Source organism: Pan troglodytes, chromosome Y, assembly GCF_028858775.2.
Source record: "Pan troglodytes isolate AG18354 chromosome Y, NHGRI_mPanTro3-v2.0_pri, whole genome shotgun sequence".
Lineage (NCBI taxonomy): Eukaryota > Metazoa > Chordata > Mammalia > Primates > Hominidae > Pan > Pan troglodytes.
Window position 1 is genome coordinate 23,041,730 of NC_072422.2, and position 22,448 is coordinate 23,064,177.

Here is a 22,448-nt window from a genome sequence, read left to right on the forward strand (position 1 = left end):
AATGGAATGGAATGGAATGGAATGGAATGCAGTGGAGTGGAGTGGAGTGGAATGGACTGGAATGGAGTGGAGTGGAGTGGAATGGAAAGGAATGGAATGGAGTGGAGTGGAATGGAATGGAATGGAATGGAGTAGAGTGGAGTGATGTTGAGTGGAGTGGAGTGGAGTGGAATGGAAAGGGATGGAATGGAATGGAATGAAGTGGAGTGGGGTGGAGTGGAGTGCACAGGAATGGAGTGGAATGCAATGGGATGGAGTGGATAGGAGGGGAGTGAAGTGCAGTGGAGTGGAGATGAGCGCAATGGAGTGTAATGCAATCATATATAAAGGAAAGTAGAGGAGTGGAGTTGAGTGGAATGGAATGGAATGGAATGGAAAGGAATGCAATGGGATGCAATGGAAAGAATGCAATGCAATGGAAAGTTGACATGTAATGTGAGCTGAGATTGTGCCACTGCATACCAGCCTGGGTGACAAAGGGATATCCTGTCAAAAGAAAGGAATGGAATTCAATGGAGTGAAATGGATTGTAATAGAATAAAATAGAATGGAGTGGAGTGGAGTGGAGGTGAGTAGAGTGGAATGAAATGGAGTGGAATGGAGTGGAGGGGAAAGGAATGGAATGGAATGGATGGGAATGGAGTAGAGTGGAATAGATTGGAGTGGAGTGGAGTGAAATGGAATGGAGTGAAGTGGAGTGGAGTGGATGGGAATGGAGTGTATTGAAACAGAGTGGAGTGGATTGGAGTGGACTGGAATGGATTGGAGGGGAGTGGAGTGGAGTGGAATGAGTAGAGTGGAGTGGAATGAAATGGAATGGAGTGGAGTGGAGTGGAGTGCAGTGAAGTCGAGCGGAGTGGACTGGATTGGAGTGGATTGGAGTGGAATGTACTCTAATGGATTGTAATGGAATGGAATGGAATGGAACGGTGAAAAGAAATATGTGGTGAGATTGTGCCACTACGCTACAGCTTGTGTGACAGAGAGAGATCCTGTCGAAAGAAATGAGTGGAATGGGAAGGATTGGTATGGAATGCGATTAAATGGAATGATGTAGATTGGAGCGGGGTGGAAGGGAATGAAGTGGAATGGAGTGGAATGGAATGGGATGGAGTGGAATGGAGTGTAGTGGAGTGTTTTGGAGTGGATGGGAGTGGAATGGAGTGGTATGGAATCACATGTAATGGATTGTAGTGGAGTGGAGTGGATTAAATTGGAATGGAGTGGAAAGGAATGGAATGGAATGGAATGGAATGGAATGGAATGGAATGGAATGGAATGGAATGGAATAGAATGTAATGCAATGGAACATAATGTAATGCAATAGAAAGATGACATGTAATGCGAGCTGAGATTGTGCCACTGCACTCCAGCCTGGGTGATACTGTGATATCCCGTCGAAAGAAAGGAACGAAATGCAATGATGTGAAATCGAATGGAATGGAATGGAATGGAGTGGAATGGAATGGAGTGGAGTGGAGTGGGGTCGAATGGAATGGGATGGAGTGAAATGGAGTGAAGTGGACTGTTGTGGAGTAGAGTGAAGTGGAGTGGAGTGGAATGGGGAGGAAAGGAATGGGAAGGAATGAAATGGAATGAAGTAGAGTGCAGTGGGTTGGACCGGAGTGCAGTGGAATGAGCGGTATTAAGTAGGATGGAGTGGAATATATTGGAGTGGAGTGCAGTGGAGTGGAGAGGAGTGGTATGGACTGGAAGGGAGTCAGATGAAATGTAATGTAGTGGATGCGAGTGGAGTGGAGTGGAATGGAACAGAGTGGAGTGGAAAGAAATTGAATGGAATGGAAAGGAATGGAATGCAAAGGAAAGGAATGCAATGGAATAGAACGCAATTCAATGGAAAATTGACATGTAATGTGAGCTGAGATTGTGCCAATGTACTCCAGCCTGGGTCACACAGTGACATCCTGTCCAAAGAAGGGAAGGGAGTGCAATGGAGTGAAATTGAATGGATTGGAGTGGAGTGGAGTGGAGTTGAATGGAGTGGAGTGGAATGGGATGTAGTGGAGTGGAATGGGGTGGAGTGGAGTGAAGTGGAGTTGATTGGAGTGTAGTGGTGGATTGGAATGGACTGGAGTGGAATGGAGTGCAGTGGAGTGGAGTGGAGTGGAATGGAATGGAACAGAATGGAGTGGAACAGAACGAAACGGAATGGAATGGTGAAAAGAAATGTAGGTTGATGTGTCTACACTACAGCCTGTGTGACAGTGGGAGATCCTGTCGAAAGAAATGAGTGGAATTGAAGGGATTGGAATGGAATGGAATGGAATGGATTGTAGTGGAGTGGAGTGGAATTGAGTGGAGTTAATTGGAGTGCAGTGGATTGGAGTGCAGTGGAATGGAATGGAATGGAATGGAATGGAATGGAATGGAATGGAATGGAATAGAATAGAATGGAATGGAATGGTGAAATGAAAAGTGAGCTGAGATGATGCCACTGCACAACAGCCTGAGTGAAAGAGTGAGATCCTGTCAAAAGAATGGAATGGAATGGCATGGAGTGGAATGGAATGGAATGGAGTGGAGTGGAGTGGAGTGGATACGAATGGAATGGAATGGGATTGAACAGAAAGGAGGGGAGTGGACTGGAATGTAGTGGAGTGGAGTGGAGTGAAATGGATTGGAGTGGAGTGGAGTGTAGTGGCAAGGAATGGAATGGAATGGTATAGAATTGAATGGTGAAATGAAATGTGAGCTGAGATTGTGCCACTGTGCTCCAGGCTGTGTGACAGAGTGAGATACTCTCAAAAGAAAGGAATGGATGAAATGCAGTGGAACGGAATGGAATGGAGTGAATTGGAGTGCAGTGAAGAGGAGTAAAGGGGAATGGAGAGGAATGAAAAGGGTCGGAATAGGAAGGAATGAAGTGGAGTGGAGTGGGGTGGAGTAGAGTGCAGTGGAATGGAGTGGAATAGAACGGGATGCAGTGGAAAGGAGTGGAGTGGACTGGAGTGGTGAGGAGTGGAATGGAGTGGAGTGGAATGTAGTGGAGTGGAATGTAGTGGATTGGAATGGAATGGAATGGAATTGAGTGGAGTGGAGTGGAATGGAATCACATGTAATGGAATGAAGTGGAGTGGATTGGAGTGGAACAGAGTGGAATGGAATGGAATAAAATGCAATGCAATGGAATAGAATAAAATGCAATGCAATGGAATAGAATGCAATGCAATTGAAAGTTGAAATGTAATGTAAGATGAAATTGTGCCACTGCATTCCAGACTGGGCGACACAGTGATATCCCGTCGAAAGAAAGGAATGGAATGCAATGGAGTGAAATGAAACGGAATGGAAAGGAATGGAATGGAGTAGAGTGGAGTAGCATGGAATGGAGTGGGGTGGAGTGGAGTGGACTGGGGTCGAATGGGATGGGATGGAATGAAATGGAATGGAGTGGAGTGGAGCGGAGTGGAGTGAAATAGAGTGGATTGTAATGGGATGGAATGGAATGCAATGGAATGGTGAAAAATGTGAGCTGAGATTGTGCCACTGCACTCCAGCCTTTGTGACTGAGTGAGATCCTGTGGAAAGAAAGGAAAGGAATTGAATGGAGTAGAATGGAATGGAATGGAGTGCGGTGGAGTGGGATGTAGTGAGTGTAGTGGAATGGAGCGGAATGGAATGGAATGGAATTGTGAAAAGAAATGTGTGCTGAGATTGTGCCACTACGCTAAAGCCTGTATGACAGAGGGAGATCCTGTCAAAAGAAAGAAATGGAATGGAATGGAATGGAATGGAATGGAATGGAATGGAATGGAATGGAATGAATTGGAGTGGATTGGAGTGGAATTGAGTGGCATGGAGTGGAGTGCAGTGGAATGGAATGGAAAAGAATGGTAAAATGTAATGTGAACTGAGATTCTGCCACTGCAAACCAGCCTGGATGACAGAGTGAGATCCTGTCAAAAGAATGAAATGGAGAAGAATGGAATGGAGTGGAGTGGAGTGGACTTTAGTGGAGTGGAAAGGAGTGGAATGGAATGGATTAGAATGGAATGGGATGGAGTGGAGTGGAATAGTAATGAAATGTGAACTGAGTTTGTTCCACTGTGCTCCAGGCTGGGTGACAGAATGTAATACTCACGAAAGCAAGGAATGCAATGGAATGCAGTGGAATAGAATGGAATGAAATGGAAAGGAATGGAATGGAATGGAATGGAGTGTACTGTAGAGGAGTGGAATGGAGTGAAGTGGAGTAGAGTGGAATGGAGAGGAATAGAGTGGGATGGAATGGAATGGAATGAATTGGAGTGGAGTGCGGTGGAGTGGAGTGCAGTGGAATGGAGTGGAATGGAATTGGATGGAGTGGAACGGAGTAGAGTGGTGTGCAGTGGAGTGGAGAGGAGTGGAATGGAATTGGATGAAATGGAATGTAGTGGACTGGAGTCGAGTGGAGTGGAACGCAATGGAATGGAATGGAATTTAATTGAATGGAATGGAACGCAGTGGAATAGAATGCAATGCAATGAAAAGTTGACATGTATTGTGAGCTGAGATCGTGCCACTACACTCAAACCTGGATGACACAGTGATATCCTTTTGAAATAAAGGAATGGAATGCAATGGAGTGAAATGGAATGGAATGGAATGGATTGAAATGGAATGGAGTGGAGTGGAATTTAGTGGAGTTGAGTGGAATGCAGTGGAGTTGAGTGGAGTGGAATGGATTAGAGTGGAGTGGAGTGGAACGGAGTGTAAAGGAGTGGAATGTAATGGGATGGGATGGAATGGAATGGAATGGAGTGGACTGGAAAAAAGTGGAATGGAATGTATTGGAGTGAAGTGCAGTGGAATGGAGTGGAATGGAATGGAATGGTGAAATGAAATGTGAGCTGAGATTGTGCCACTGTGCTCTAGGCTTGGTAAAAGAGTGAGATACTCTCAAATGAAAGGAACGGAATGGAATGGAGTCGAATGGAATGGAATGGAATGCAATGAAATGGAGTGGACTGGAATGGCTTGGAGTGCAGTGAAGTTGATTGGAGTGTAATGGAGAGGAATGGAATGGGATGGAATGAAAAGGAATGAAGTGGAGTGGATTGGGGTGGAGTGAAGTGCAGTGGAATGGAGAAGAATGGAATGGGATGGAATGGAATGGAGTGGAGTGGAGTGTAGTAGAATGGAAAGGAATGGAATGCAGTATAACGGATTGCAGTGGAGCAGAGTGGAGTGGAGTGGAACAGAGTGGAATGGAATGGAATTGAATGGAATATAACAGAATGGAATGGTGAAATGAAATGTGAGCTGAGATTGTGCCACTGTGCTCTAGGCTTAGTAACAAAGTGAGATACTCTCAAAAGAAATGAATTGAATGGAATGGAGTGGAATGGAATGGAATGCAATGAAATGAAATGGAGTGGACTGGAGTGGAGTGGAGTGGAGTGAAGTGGATTGGAGGGGTATGGAGAGGAATGGAATGGAACAGAATAGGATGGAATGAAGCGGAGTGGATTGGGGTTAAGTGGAGTGCAGTGGAATGGAGCCGAATGGAATGGGATGGAGTGGGATGGAGTGGAGTGGAGTGGAGTAGAGAAGAGTGGATTGGAATGGAATGGAATCGGATGTAATGGAATGTAGTTGAGTGGAGTGGAGTGGAGTGGAACGGAGTGGAATGGAATGGATTTGAATGAGAGAGAATGGAACGGAATGGAACGGAATGGAATGCAATGGAATGTAATTGAATAGAATGCAATGAAATAGAAAGTTGACAGGTAATGTGAGCTGAGATTGTGCCACTGCAAAGCAGCCTGGGTGACAGAGTGATATCCTGTCGAAAGAAAGGAAAGGAATGCAATGGAGTGAACTGGAATGGAATGGATGGAATGGAATGGAATGGAATGGAATGGAATGAAGTGGAGTGGAGTGGAATGAAGTGGAATGGAGTCGAATGGAATGGGATGGAATGAAATGGGATAGAGTGGAGTGGAGAGCCGTGGAATGAAATAGAGTGGAATGGAATGGGATGGAATGGAATGCAATGGAACGGTGTAAAGAAATGTGAGTTGGGTTTGTTCCACTGCACTCCAGACATAGTGACAGAGAGAGAGATCCTGTGGAAAAAAAGGAATGGAATCGAATGGAGTGGAATGGAATGGAATGGAGTGGAGTGGAGTGGAGTGGAGTGGAATGGAGTGAAGTGAAATGCAGTGGAGTGGAATGGAGGGGAGTAGAATGGAGTGGATTGGAGTGTAGTGGAGTGGAATGCAGTGGAGTAGAGAGGAGTGAAGTGGGATGGAGTGCAATGGAGTGGAGTGGATTGCAATTGAGTGGAGTGGACTGAAGTGGAGTGGAGTGGAAGGGATTGGAAGGGATTGGAAGGGAGTGGAGTGGAGAGAAATGGAGTGTAGTGGAATGGAGTGGGTTGGAGTGGAGTGGAGTGGAATGGAGTGGGTTGGAATGGAGTGGAGTGGAGTGGAATGGAGTGGAGGGGAAAGGAATGGAGTGGAATGGAGAGGAGTGGAGTGGAGTGAAATAGAGAAGAGTGGAATTGCATGGAATTGACTGAAATGAAGTTGAGTGGAGTGGGGTGGAGTGGAGTGCAGTGGAATGTAGCGGAATGTTATGGGATGAAGTGGAATGGATTGGTGTGGAGTGCAGTGGAGGGGAGAGGTGTGGAATGAAGTGGAATGAATTCAGACGTAATGGAATGTAGTGGAGTGGAGTGCAATGGAGTGCAACGGAGTGGAATGGAATGGAAGTGAATGGAAAGGAATGAAATGGAATGGCATGGAATGCAATGGAATAGAATTCAATGCAATGGAAAGTTGACATGTAATGTGAGCGGAGATTGAGCCACTGCACTCCAGCCTCTGTGACACAGTGATATCCTGTCAAAAGAAAGGAATGGAATGCAATGGAGTGAAACGTAATGGAATGGCATTGAATGGAATGGAGTGGAGTGGAATAGAGTGGAGTGGAGTGGATTGGAGTTGTGTGGAGTGGAGTCGAGTGGAGGGGAGTGGACTGGAGTGGATTGGAATATAATGAAATGTAATGTAACAGAATGAAATTGAATGGAATGGAATGGTGAAAAGAAATGTGTGTTGAGATTGTGCTGCTATGCTACAGCCTGTGTGACAGAGAGAGATCCTGTCGAAAGATAGGAGCGGAATGGAAGGGATTGGAATAGAATAGGATGAAATGGAATGAAGTGGAGTGGAGAGGGATAGCGGGGATTGCAGTGGAATGCAATGAAATGGAAAGGGACGTAGTGGAATGGAGTGTAGTTGAGTGCTGTGGAGTGGAGAGGAGTGGAATGGAGAGGAAGGGAATCACATGCAATGGAATATAATGGAGTGGAGTGGATTGGAGTGGAGTGGAACGGAGTGGAAACAAATGGAATTGAATGAAAAGGAATGGAAAGGAATGGAATGGAATGCACTGGAATGCAATGGAATAGAATGCAATGCAATGGAAAGTTGACAGGTAATGCGAGCTGAGATTGAGCCACTGCACTCCAGCCTTGGTGACACCGTGATATCCGATCGAAAGAAAGGAATGGAATGCCATGGTGTGAAGTGGAATGGAATGCAATGTAACGGAGTGGAATGGAGTGGAGTGGATTGGAGTCTAATGTAATTGGATGGAGTGGAATGGAATGGAGTGGAGTGGAGTGGAGGGAAATAGAGTGGAATGGAATGGAATGGAATTGAACACAATGGAATAGTGAATAGAAATGTGAGCTGAGATTGTACCACGGAAATCCATCCTTTATGACAGAGTGAGATCCTGTGGAAAGAAAGGAATGGAATGGAATGGAATGGAGTGGAGTGGAGTAGAGGGGAGTAGAGTGGAATGGAGTGCAGTGGAGTGGAGTTGAATGAAGTGGAGTGGAGTGGAGTGGAACAGAATGGAGTGGAGTGGAGTAGAGGGGACTGGAGTGGAGTGGAGGGAATGGAGTGGAGAGGAATGGGATGGAGTGAAGTGGAGTGGAGTGGAGTTGAATGGAGCAGATTGGAGTTGAGTGGAGTGGAGTGGATTGGAATGGAATGGACTGGAATTGTTTGGAGTGGAGTGGAGTGGAGTAAAATTGATTGGAGTGAAGCGAAATGCCATTGAATGGAATGGAATGGAATGGTGAAATGAAATGTGAGCTAAGATTGTGCCACTGCACACAAGCCTGTGTGACAGAGTGAGATCCTGTCAAAATAAAGGAATGGAATGGAATGGAGGGGAATGAAATGGGATGGAGGGGAGTGGAGTGGAGTGGAGTGGAAAGGAGTGGATTGGAATGAGTTGGAATGGAAAGAAGTGGAGTGGACTAGAATGGAGAGGAGTGGAGTGGAGTGGAATGGATTGGAGTGGAGTGGAGGAGTGGAGTGGAATGGAATGCAATGGAATGGTGAAATGAAGTGGGACCTGAGATTTGCCACTGCGCTCCAGGATGGTTGACAGAGTGAGGTACTCTAAAGGGAAATAAATGGAAGGGAATTTAGTGGAATGGAATGGAGTGGAATGGAATGGAATGGAATAGTGAAATAAAATGTGAGCTGTGATTGTGCGATTACGTTCCAGCCTGGATGACAGAGTGAGATACTCTTGAAAGAAAGGAATGGAATGGAATGTAGTTGAATGGAATGGAATGGAATGGAATGGACTGGATTGAAGTGGAGTGGAGTGGAGTGATGGGGAGTGGAGTGGAATGTAGTGGAATGGGATGGGATTGAATCGAACGGAATGAAGTGGAGTGGAGTGGGGTGGACTGGAGAGTAGGGCAATGGGAGTAGTGAAATGGGATGGAGTGGATTGGAGTGGAGTGAAGTGCAGTGGAGTAGAGAGGAGTGGAATGGAGTGTAATGGAATAATATACAATGGAATGTAGTGGAGTGGAGTTGAGTGAAGTGGAATGGAGTGCAAAGGAATGGAATGGAATGGAAAGGAATGCAATGGAATGCAATGGAAGCAATGAAATGCAATGGAAAGTTGAAATGTAATGTCAGCTGAGATTTTGTCACTGCATTCCAGCCTGGGTGACACAGTGATATCCTGTCAAAAGAAGGGAATGAAATTAAATGGAGTGAAATGGAATGTAATAGAATGGAGTGGAGTGGAGTGGAGTGAAATAGAGTGGAATGGAAAGGGATGGAAAGGAATGCAATGTTATGGTGTAAAGAAATGTGAGCTGAGATTGTGTCACTGCATTCCAGCCTTTGTGACAGAGAGAGATCCCATGGAAAGAAAGGAATGGAATGGATTGGAATGGAATGGAATGGAGTGGAATGTAATGGAATGCAATGGAATGGATTGGAATGGAGTGGAGTGGAGTGGATTGGAGCGAAGTGGAATGGAGTGGAGTGGAATGGAATGGAGTGAAGTGGACTGCAGTGGAGTAGATTGGAATGGAGTGGAGTGAAACAGTGGAGTGGACTGGAATAGAGTAGAATGGAGTGGAGTGGAGTGGAGTGGAGTGGGATGGAGTGGAGTGGAATGGATTGGAGTGGAGTGGAGTGGAGTGGGATGGAGTGGAGTGGAATTGATTGGATTGGAATGGAGTGGAGTGGAATGAATAGAGTTGAGTGGAGTGAAATGGAATGGAGTGGAGTGGAATGGATTGGATTGGAGGGGAGTGGACTGGATTGGAGTGGAGTTGAGTGGAATGGAATGGAATGGAATGGAATGTTGAAAAGAAATGTGTGTTGATATTATGCCACTACACTACAGCCTGTGTGACAGAGAGAGATCTTGTCGAAAGAAAGGAGTGGAATGGAAGGGAATGGAATGGAATGGGATGAAATGGAATGAAGTGGAGTGGAGTGGGTTGCTGTGGATTGCAGTGGAATGGAGTGGAATGGAATGGGATGTAGTGGAATGGAGTGGAGTGGAGTGTTGTGGAGTAGAGAGGAGTGGAATGGAGTGCAATGGAATTACATGTAATGGAATGTAGTGGGATGGAGTGGAGTGGAACGGAGTGGAAAAGAGTGGAATTGAATGAAAACGAATGGAAAGGAATGGAATGCAATGCACTGGAATGGATTGCAATGATACGCAATGGAATAGAATGCAATGCAATGAAAAGTTGACATGTAATGCGAGCTGAGATTGTGCCACTACACTCCAGCCTGGGTGACACCATGATATCCAGTCTAAGGAAAGGAATGGAATGCAATGGGGTGAAATCCAATGGAATGGAATGCAATGGAGTGGAATACAGTGGAGTGGATTGGAGTTGAATGGGATAGGATGGAGTGGAATGGAAAGGAGTGGAGTGGAGTGGAGTGAAATAGAGCGGAATGGAATGGGATGAAATTGAAAGCACTGGAATGGTGAAAAAAATGTGAGCTGAGATTGTACCACTGAACTCCATCCTTTTTGACATAGTGAGATCTTGTGGAAAGAAAGGAATGGAATGGAATGGAATGAAATGGAATGGAGTGGAGTGGAGTGGAGTAGAGGGGAGTAGAGTGGAATGGAGTGGTGTTGTGTGGAGTCAATTAAGTGGAGTGGAGTGGAATGGAATGGAGTGGAATGGAGTGGATTAGAGGGGACTGGAGTGGAGTGGAGTACAATGGAGTGCAGTGGAATGGGATGGAGTGAAGTGGAGTGGAGTGTAGTTGAATGGAGTGGACTGGAGTGGAGTGGATTTGAATGGAATGGAATGAAATGGTTTGAAGTGGAGTGGAGTAAAATTGATTGGAGTGGAGTGAAGGGCCGTGGAATAGAATAGAATGGAATGGTGAAACGAAATGTGAGCTAAGATTGTGCCACTGTACACAAGCCTGGGTGACAGAGTGAGATCCTGTCAAAATAAAGGAATGGAATGGAATGGAGTGGAATGGAACGGGATGGAGGGGAGCGGAGTGGAGTGGAAAGGAGTGGATTGGAATTAGATGGAATGGAAAGAAGTGGAGTGGACTAGAATGGAGAGGAGTGGAGTCGAGTGGAATGGATTGGATTGGAGTGCAGTGGAATGGAATGGAATGGAATGGAATGTTGAAATGAAATTGGACTTGAGATTGTGCCACTGTGCTCCAGGCTGTGTGACAGAGTGAGACACTATCGAGGGAAAGGAATGGAATGGAATGCAGTGAAATGGAATGGAATGGAATGTTGAAATGAAATGGGACTTGAGATTGTGCCACTGTGCTCTAGGCTGGGTGACAGAGTGAGATACTCTTGAGGGAAAGGAATGGAATGGAATGCAGTGAAATGGAATGGAATGCAGTGGACAGGAGTGCAGTGGAGTGGAGTGAAGTGGAGTGGAGTGAAATGGAGAGAAATAGAATGGGATGAAATGAAATGGATTGAAGTGGAGTGGAGTGGGGTGGAGGGGAGTAAAGGGGAATGGAGCGGAATTGAATGGGATCGAGTGGAATGGAGTGGAGTGGAGTTCAGTAGAGTGGAGAGGAGTGGAATGGAGTGGAATGAAATCCGATGTAACGCAATGCGGTGTAGTGGAGTGGAGTAGAGTGGAACAGAGTGGAATGGCATGGAATGGAATGGAATGGAATGGAATGGAATGGAATGGAATGGAATGGAATGAATGGAGTGGAATGGAATGGAATGGAGTGGAATGGAATGGAATGGAATGGAATGAAATGGAATTGAATGAAATGGAATAGAGTGCAATACAATGGAAAGCTGACGTGTACGGTGAGCTGAGATTGTGCCATTTGAATCCAGCCTGGCTGACTCAGTGATATCCTGTCAAAGGAAAGGAATGGAATGCAATGGAGTGGAATAGAACGGAATGGAAAGGAATGGAATGGAGTGGAGTGGAGTGGAGTGAAGTGGAATGGAGTCAGATGGAATGGGAAGTAGTGGAATGCAATGGAGTGGAGAGGAGGGGAGTGGAGTGATATGGAGTGGAAAGGAATAAGATTGAATGGAATGCTATAGAATGGTGAAAAGAAATTTGAGCTGAGATTGAGCCACTGCACATCAGCCTTTGTGACAGAGTGAGATCCTGTGGAAAGAAAGGAATGGAATGGAGTCGAACAGAATGGAATGTAGTGGAGTGGAGTGGGATGGATTGGAGTGGAATGGAGGGAAGTGGAGTGGAGTGGAGTGGAATGGAATTGAATGAATGGAATGGAAAGGAATGGAATGATGAAATGAAATGTGAGCTGTGATTGTGCTACTGCACTCCTGGCTGGGTGACAGAGTGAGATACTGTTGAGAGAAAGAATAGAATGGAATGCTGAGGAATGGAATGGAATGCAGTGGAAGGGAATGAAGTGGAGTGGAATGGAGTGGATTGTAGTGGAGTAGAGTGGAATGGAGTGGAGTGGAATGGAGTGGATTGTAGTGGAGAAGAGTGGAAAGGAGTGGAGTGGAATGGAGTGGATTGTAGTGTAGTGGAAGTGGATTGTAGTGGAATGGATTGGAATTGAGTGGAGTGGAATGGAGTGGAGTGGAGGGCAGTGGAGTGGAATGGAGTTGAGTGCAATAGAGTGGAGTGGATTGGAGTGCACTGGAATAGGGTGAAGTGGAATGGAATGGAGTGGAGTTAAGTGGAGTAAAGTGGAATGGAGTTGAGTGGAGTGGAGTGGAGTGGAACGAAATTGAACGGAATGGAATGGAACGGAACGGAATACAATGGAATGGAAGAGAATGGTGAAAATAAATATGTGCTGAGATTGTGCCAGTACGCTACAGCCTGTGTGACAGACGGAGATCCTGTCAAAAGGAAGGAGTGGAATAGAAGGGATTGAAATGGAATGGAATGAAATAGATTGGAGTGGAATGGAGAGGAACTGAGTGGAGTAGAATGGAGTGCAGTGGAATGGAATGGTATGGAATGGATTGGAGTGGATTTTAGTGGAGTGGAGTGAAGTGGACTATAGTGGAATGGAGAGGAATGGAATGGGATGGAATGGAATGAAGTGGAGAAGTGTGGAATAGAGTTGAGAGGAGTGGAATGGAATGGAATGGTGAAACGAAATGTGAGCTGAGATTGTGCTACAGCACTCCAGGCTGGTTGACAGAGTGAGATACCCTAGAAAGAAAGGAATGGAATGGAATGCCGTGGAATGAAATGGAATGGAGTGGACTACAGAGGAGTGGAGGAGAGTGAAGTGGAGTGGAGTGGAATGGAGAGGAATGGAATGGTACTGAATGGAATGGAATGGAAAGAAGTGGAATGGAGTGAGGTGGAGTGGAATGCACTTGAATGGTGTGGAATGGAATGGAACAAAGGGGAGTGGTGTGCAGTGGAGTGGACAGAAATGGAATGGAGTGGAATGCAATCGGATGTAATGGAGTGTAGTGGAGTGGAATGCAGTGGAGTGGAATGGAGTAGAATGGAATGAATGGAATGGAATGGAATGGAATGGAATGTACTGCAGTGTAGTGCAGTGGAGTGGAATGGAGTGGAATAGAATGGAATTGACTGGAATGGAATGCAATGTAGTGGGAGGCAACGGAATAGAATGCAATGCAATGGAAAGTTGACACGTAATGTGAGCTGAGATTGTGCCACTGCACTCCAGCCTGGGTGACACAGTGATAGCTGGTCGAAAGAAAGGAATGGAAGGCAATGGAGTGAAATGGAATGGAAACGAATGGAATGCAATGGAGTGGAGTGGAGTGGAGTGGAGTGGAATGGAGTCGAATGGAAAGGTATGGGGTGGAACAGAATGGAGTGGAGTGGAGTGGAATGGAGTGGAGTGGAATGGAGTCGAATGGAAAGGTATGGGGTGGAACAGAATGGAGTGGAGTGGAGTGGAATGGAGTGAAACAGCGTGGAATGGAAAGGGATGGAAAGGAATACAACAGAATGGTGAAAAGAAATGTGCTGAGATGGTGCCACTGCACTTCAGCATTTGTGACAGAGTGAGATCCTGTGGAAAGAAAGGAATGGAATGGAGTGGAGTGGCATGGAATGGAGTGGAGTGGAATGGAGTGGAAAGGAGTGGATTGGAGTGGAGTGGAGTGGAATAGAGTGAAGTGGAATGGAGTAGAATGGGGTGGAGTGGAGGGGAATTCAGTGGAGTGGAATGGAGTGGAGTGGAATGGAGTAGAGAGGAGTGGACTGCAATGGAATGGAGTGGAATGGACAGGAGTGGAGTGGATTGGAGTGGAATAGAGTGGAGTGGAGGGGAGTGGAGGGGAGTGTAGTGTAGTGTAGTGGAGTGTAGTGTAGTGTAGTGTAGTGGAATGGAATGTGATGGAATGGAATGGAATTAAGTGGAGTGGAGATGAAAAAAGTGGGATGGAGTGGAATGAAATGGATTGGAATGTAGTGAAATAGAGTGGAATGGAATGGGATGGAATGGAAAGCAATGGAATGGTGAAAAGAAATGTGAGATGGGATTGTACTACGGAACTACAGCCTTTTTGACAGAGCGGGGTCATGTGGAAAGAAAGGAATGGAATGGAATGGAATGGAATGGAGTGGAGAGGAGAGGAGGGAAGTAGAGTGGAATGGAGTTGAGTGGAGTGGAGTAGAGTGGATTGAAGTGGAGTGGAATGGAGAGGAAAGAAATGGGATGGAAGGGAATGCATTGAAGTGGAGTGGAGTGGGTTGGAGTACAACGGGATGGAATGGAATTGAATGAAGTGGACTGGTGTGGAGTGGAGTGAAGTGGAGTGGAGTAGAATGGAGAGGAATGGAATAGGAAGGAATGGAATGGAATGTAGTAGAGTGGAGTGAGGTGGAATGGAGTGAAGTGGAATGGAGCAGAATTAAATAGGATGGAGTTGAATATATTGGAGTGGAGTGCACTGGAGTGGAAAGGAGTGGAAGGGAGTGGAAGAGAGTTTGATGAAATGGAATGTAGTGGATTGGAGTGGAGTGGAGTGAAATGGAATGGAGTGGAATGGAATTGAATGGAATGGAATGGAATGCATTGGAATAGAATGCAATGGAATGGAAAGTTGACATGTAATGTGAGCTGAGATTGTGCCACTGCACTCCAGCCTGGGTGACACAGTGATATCCTGTCTAAAGAAAGGAATGGAATGCAATGGAGTGAAATGGAATGAAATGGAGTGGAGTGCATTGCAGTGGAGTGGAATGGAGTGTAGTGTAGTGTAATGGAGTGTAGGGGAGTGGAGTTGAGTTGAGTGGAGTGAAATGGAGTGGAGTGGAGTGGAACAGAATAAAATGTAATGTAATGGAATAGAATGGTGAAAGGAAATGTGAGCTGAGATTGTGCCATATCGCTCCAGGGTGGTTGAAAGAGTGAGATACCCTCGAAAGAAAGGAATCTGATAGAATGCCGGGTAATGAAATTAAATGGAGTGGACTGGAGAGGAGTGGAGTGAAGTGTACTGGAGTGGAATGGAGAGGATTGGAACGGGACGGAATGGAATGGAATGAAGTGGAGTGGGGTGGGGTGGAGTGCAGTTGAATGGAGTGGAAGGGAATGGAATGGAATGGAATGGAATGGAGTGGAGTGGAGTGCAGTGGAGTGGAGAGGAGTGGAACGGAGTGCAACGGAATATGATGTAATGGAATGTAATGGACTGGAGTGGAGTGGAGTTGAATGGAGTGGAATGGAATGGAATGGAAGGGAATGCAGTGGAATGCAATGGAATAGAATGTAATGCAAAGGAAAGTTGACATGTAATGTGAGCTGAGATTGTGCCACTGCACTCCAGACTGGGTGAAACAGTGATAGCATGTCGAAAGAAAGGATTGGAATGCAATGGAGTGAAATGAAATGGAATGGAACGGAAAGAAATGGAGTGGAGTGGAGTGGAGGGGAGTGGAATGGATTCTAATGGAAAAGGATTGAGTGGAACGTAATGGAGTGTACTGCAGTGGAATGGACTGAAATAGAGTGGAATGGAATGGGATTTAAAGGAATGCAATAGAATGGTGAAAAGAAATGTGCACTGAGATTGTGCCACTGCACTCCAGTATTTGTGACAGAGTGAGATCCTGTGGAAAGAAAGGAATTGAATGGAGTGGAGTGGAATGGAATGGAGTGGAGTGAAGTGGAGGGGAGGAGAGTGGAATGGAGTGGAGTGGAATGCAGTGGAGTGGAGTGGAATGCAGTGGAATGGAATGGAGTGGAGTGGAGTGGAATGGAATGGAGAGGAGCGGAGTGCAGTGGAATGGAGAGGAATGGCATGGGACAGAATGGAATGGAATGAAATGAAGTGGAGTGTAGCACAGTGGGATAGAGTGGAGTGGAATGCATTGGAGTGGAGTGGAATGGAATGAGTGGAGTAGAGTGGATGAAATGGAAGGGAATGGAGGGGAACGGAGTGGAGTGGAGCAGAATGGACTGGGGTGTAGTGGAGTAGAGCGGATGGAATGGAATGATATAGAATGGAATGGAATGGAATGGAGTGGAATGAAATGGAATGGAATGGAATGGTGAAAAGAAATGTGTGTTGAGATTGTACCACTACACTACAGCCTGTGTGACAGAGAGATCCTGTTGAAAGAAAGGAATGGAATGGAAGGGATTGGAATGGAATGGGATGAAATGGAATGAAGTGGAGTGGAGAGGGGTGGAGAGGATTGCTGTGGAATGGAGTGGAGTGGAATGGAATGCAGTGGAATGGAGTAGAGTGGAATGCTGTGGAATGGCGAGGAGTGGAATAGAGTGGAATGGAATCGCATGTAATAGAATGTAGTGGGGTGGAGTGGAGTGGAGTGGAACGGATTGGAAAGGAATGGAATTGAATTAAAAGACATGGAATGGAATGGAATGCACTGGAATGCAATGGAATGGAATGCAATGGAATAGAATTCAATTCAACGGAAAGTTCACATGTAATTTGACCTGAGATTCTGCCACTGCACTCCAGTCTGGGTGACACCGTGATATCCCTTTGAAACAAAGGAATGGAATGCAATGGTGTGAAATCGAATGGAAAGGAATGGAATAGGGTGGAATGAAGTGGAGTGGAGTGGAGTGAAATAGAGTAAAATGGAACGGGATGGAATGGAAAGCAATGGAATGGTGAAAAGAAATGTGAGCTGAGATTATACCACTGAACTTCAGCCTTTTTGACAGAGTGAGATCCGGTGGAAAGAATGGAATGGAATGGAATGGAATGGAATGGAATGGAATGGAATGGAATGGAATGGAATGGAATGGATTGGAGTGGTTTGGAGTGGAGTGGAGTGGAGTGGAGTGGAGGGGATCAGGGTAGAATGTAGTGGAGTGGAGTATAGGGGAGTGAAGTGGAGTGGAATGAAGAGGAAAGGAATGGGATTGAAGGGAATGCAATGAAATGAAGTGGAGTAGGGTAGATTGGAATAGGATGGAATGGAATGGACTGAAGTGGACTGGAGTGGTGTGGAGTGAAGTTGAGTGGAGTGAAATGGAGAGGAATGGCATGGGAAAGAATGGAATGGAATGAAGTGTAGTGGAGTGCAGTGGAGTGGAGTGCAGTAGAATGGAGTGGAATTAAATAGGATTGAGTGGAATATATTCGAGGGGAGTGCAGTGGAATGGAGAGGAGTGGAAGGGAGTCAGATGAAATGGAATGTAGTGGATTGGAGTGGAGTGGGGTGGAACGGAACGGAGTGGAATGGAATGGAGTTGAATGAAATGGAATGGAATGGAATGCAATGGAATGGAATGGAATGGAATATAATGCAATGCAATGAAATGTTGACATTTAATGTGAGCTGAGGTTGTGCCACTGCACTCCAGCCTGGGTAACACAGTGATATCCTGTTCTAAGAAAGGAATGGAATGCAATGGAGTGAAACGGAATGCAAAGGAGTGGAGTAGAGTGGAATGGAGTGGAGTGGAGTGGAGTGGAGTGGAGTGGAGTGGAATGGAGTTGAGTGGAGGGGAGTGGAACGGAATGGAATGGAACAGAATGAAACGGAATGGAATGGAGAAAAGAAATATGTGCTGAGATGGTGCCTCTATGCTACAGCCTGTGTGACAGAGGAAGATCCTGTCGAAAGAAAGGAGTGAAATGGAAGGGATTGGAATTGAATGAAATGGAATTAATTGCGGTGGAGTGGAGGGGAATTCAGTGGAGTGGATTGGAGTGCAGTGGAATGGAACGGAATGGAAGGGTAAAATGAAGTGCGAGCTGAGATGATGCCACTCCACAACAGCCTGAGTGACAGAGTGAGATCCTGTCAAAAGAAAGGAATAGAATGGAATGGAGTGGAATGGAATTGAATGGATTGTAGTGGAGTGTAGTGGAGTGGAAAGGAGTGGAATGGATTGGGATTGAATGGAAAGGAGGGGAGTGGCCTGGAATGGAGTGGAGTGGAGTAGAATGGACTGGAGTGCAGTGGAGTGGAGAGGAATGGAATGGAATGGTATGGAATTGAACGGTGAAATGAAATGTGAGCCGAGATTGGGCCTCTGCGCTCCAGGCTGGGTGACAGAGTGAGATACTCTCGAAAGAAAGGAATGGAATGGAATGCAGTGGAATGGAATGGAATGGAATGGAATGGAATGGAATGGAATGGAATGGAGTGAATTGGAGTGCAGTGAAGAGGAGTGGAAGGGAATGGAGAGGAATGGAATGGGATGGAATGAGGTGAAGTGGAGTGGGGTGGAATAGAGTGCAGTGGAAGGGAGCAGAATAGAATGGGATGCAGTGGAAAGGAGTGGAGTGGACTGGAGTGGTGTGGAGAGGAATGGAGTGGAGTGGAATGGAGTGGATTGGAATGGAATGGAATGGAATTGAGTGGAGTGGAGTAAAGTGCAATGGAATCAGATGTAATGGAATGTATTGGAGTGGAGTGGAGTTGTGTGGAACAGAGTGGAATCTAATGGAATGGAATAGAATGGAATGGAATGGCATTGAATGGAATGGAATGGAATGGAATGCAATGCAATGTAATAGAATGCAATGCAATGGAAAGCTGACATGTACTGTTAGCTGAGATGGTGCCACTGTACTCCAGCCTGGGGGACACAGTGATATCCTGTCGAAAGAAAAGAATGAAATGCAATGGAGTGAAATGAAATGTAATGGAAAGGAATGGAATGGAGTGGAGTGGAGTGGAGTGCAGTGAAGTGGAGTGCAGTGGAATGGAGTCAAATGGAATGGGATGGAGTGAAATGGAATGGAGTGGAGTGGAGTGGAGTGAAATAGAGACGAATATGATGGAATGGAATGGAATGGAATGGAATGGAATGGAATGGAATGGAATGGAATGGAATGGAATGGAATGGAATGGCTTGGAATGGAATGGAATGGAATGGAGTGGAATGATGAAAAGAAATGTGAGCTGACATTGTGCCAATGCACTCCAGGGTTTGTGACAGAGTGAGATCCTGTGGAAAAAAAGGAGTGGAATTGAATGGCATGGAATGGAAGGGAATGGGATGGAGTGGAGTGGGGTGCAGTGGAGTGCAATGGAATAGAGCAGAATGAAATGGAATGGAGTGGTGAAAAGAAATGTGTGCTGAGACTCTGCCACTATGCTCAGCCTGTGTGACAGAGGGACATACTGTGAAAAGAAAGAAATGAAATGGAAAGTAATGGAATGGAACAGAATGGAATGGAATGGATTGGAGTGGAGTGGAGTGGAATTGAGTGGAGTGGAGTGCAGTGGAATGTAATGGAATGGAACGGTGAAATGTAATGTGAGCTGAGATTGTGCCACTGCACAGCAGCCTGGGTGAGTGAGATCCTGTCAAAATAAAGGAATGGAATAGAATGGAGTATAATGGAATGGAGTGGAATGGAGTGGACTTGAGTGGAGTGGAAAGGAATGGAATGGAATGGGATGGAATGGAAAGAAGTGTAGTGGACTAGAATGGAGTGGAGTGGAATTAATTGGAGTGGAGTGGAGTTGATGGAGTGGAATGGAAAGGAATGGAATGTTGAAATGAAATGTGAGCTGAGATTGTGCTTCTGCACTCCTGGCTGGTGACAGAGTGAGATATTCTTGAAAGAAAGGAATGGAACAGAATGCAGTGCATCGAAACGGAATTGAATGGAGTGGACTAGTGTGGACTGAAGTAAAGTTGTGGAGTAGAAAGGAGTGGAATGGAATGGGAAAGAATGGAATGGAATGAAATGGAGTTTACGCGGGTGGAGGGGAGTGCCGTGAAATGGAGCGGAATGGGAAAGGATGAAGTGGAATGCAGTGGCATGGAGTGCAGAGGAGTTGAGAAGAGTGGAATGTAGTGGAATGAAATCGACTGTAATGGAATGTTGTGCAGTGGAGTGGAGTGGAGTGGAACGGAGAGGAATGGAATGGAATGGAATGAAATATAATGGAATGGAGAGGAGTGGAGTGGAGTGGACTAGAGGGGAGTGAAGTGGAGTGGAATGGAGAGGAAAGGAATGGGATTGAAGGGAATGCAATGAAATGGAGTGGAGTGGAGTGGAATGGAGAGGAATGGGATTGGAAAGAATGGAATGGAATGAGGTGGAGTGGAGTGGGGTGGAGTGGAGTGCAGTGGAATGGAGCAGAATTAAATAGGATGGAGTGGAATATATTGGAGAGGAGTGCAGTGGATTGGAAAGGAATGGAATGGAGTGGAAGGGAGGCGGATGAAATGGAATTTAGTGGATTAGAGTGGAGCAGAGTGGAATGGAAGGGAGTGGAATGGAAAGGAGTGGAATGGAATGGAATGGAATGGAATGGAATAGAATAGAATGCAATGCAATGGAAAGTTGGCATTTAATGTGAGCTCAGATTGTGCCACTGCACTCCAGCATGGGGGACACAGTGATATCCTGTCCAAAGAAAGGAATGGAATGCAATGGAGTGAAACTGAATGGACTGCAGTGGAGTGGAGTGGAGTGGAATGGAGTTGAGTGGAGTGGAGTGGAACGGAATGGAACGGAATGGAATGGAACAGAATGAAACGAAATTGAATGGTGAAAAGAAATGTGTGCTGAGACTGTGCCTTTACACAACAGCCTGTGTGACAGAGGAAGATTCTGTCGAAAGACAGGAGTGGAATGGAAGGGATTCGAAAGGAAGGGAATGGAATGGATTGTGGTGGAGTGTAGTGGAATTGAGTGGAGTGGATTGGAGTGCAGTGGAACGGAATGGAAAGGAATGGAATGGAAAGGAAAGGAATGGAATGGAATGGAATGGAATGGAATGGAATGGAATTCAATGGAATGGAATTCAATGGAATGGAATGGAATTCAATAGAATGGAATGGAGAAATGAAATGTGAGCTGAGATGGTGCCTCTCCACAACAGCCTGACTGACAGAGTGAGATCCTGTCAAAAGAAATGAATAGAATGGAATGGAATGGAGTGGAATGGAATGGAATGGAGTGGAATGGAATTGAATGGAGTGGAGTGGAGTGCAGTGGAAGGGAGTGGAATGGAATGGGATTGAATGGAAAGGAGCAGAGTGGCCTGGAATGGAGTGGAGTGGAGTGCAGTGGAATGGATTGGATTGGAGTGGAGTGGAGTGGAGAGGAATGGAATGGAATGGAACGGAATGGAATGGAATGGAATGGAATGGAATGGAATGGAATGGAACGGAACGGAACGGAATGGAATGGTGAAATGAAATGTGAGCTGAGATTGGGCCTCTGCATTCCAGGCTGGATTACAGAGTGAGATACTCTTGAAAGAAAGGAATGGAATGGAATGCAGTGGAATGGAATGGAATCGAATGGAGTGGACTGGAGTGAAATGGAGTCCAGTGAAGAAGAGTGGAGGGGAATTGAGAGTAAAGGAATGGGATGGAATGGTATGGAATGAAGTGAAGTGTAGTGGGGTGGAGTAGAGTTCAGTGGAATGGAGCAGAATAGAATGGGATGCAGTGGAAAGGAGTGTAGTGGACTGGAGTGGTGTGGAGTGGAATGGAATGGAGTGGAAAGGAGTGGAGTGGAATGCAGTGGAATGGAATGGAATGAAATTGAGTGGAGTGGAGTAAAGTGGAATGGAATCGGATGTAATGGAACGCATCGGAGTGGAGTGGAGTTGAGTGGAATGGAGTGGGATATAACGGAAAGGAATGGAATGGAATGGAATGGAATGGAATGGAATGGAATGGAATGGAATGGAATAGAATGGAATGGAATGGAATGACATTGAATGGAATGGAATGGAATGGAATGCAATGGAACAGAATGCAATGCAATGGAAAGTTGACATGTAATGTGAGCTGATATTTTGCCACTGAACTCCAGCCTTTGTGATAGAGTGGTATCCTGTCGAAAGAAAGGAATGAAATGCAATGGAGTGAAATGAAATGGAATGGAAAGGAATGGAATGGAAAGGAATGGAATGGAGTGGAGTGTAGTGGAATGGAATGCAGTAGAGTGGAGTGTAGTGGAATGGAATGGAATGGTGAAAAGAAATGTGAGCTGAGTTTGTGCCACTGCACTCCAGCATTTGTGACAGAGTGAGATCCTGTGGAAAGAAAGGAATGCAATTGCATGGAGTGGAATGGAATGGAATGGGGTGGAGTGGAGTGGGGTGGAGTGGAGTGCAGTGGAATGGAGAGGAATGGAATGGAATGGTGAAAAGAAATGTGTGCTGAGACTGTGCAACTATGCTACAGCCTGTGTGACAGAGGGACGTCCTGTCAAAAGAAAGAAATGAAATGGAATGGAATGGAATGGAATGGATT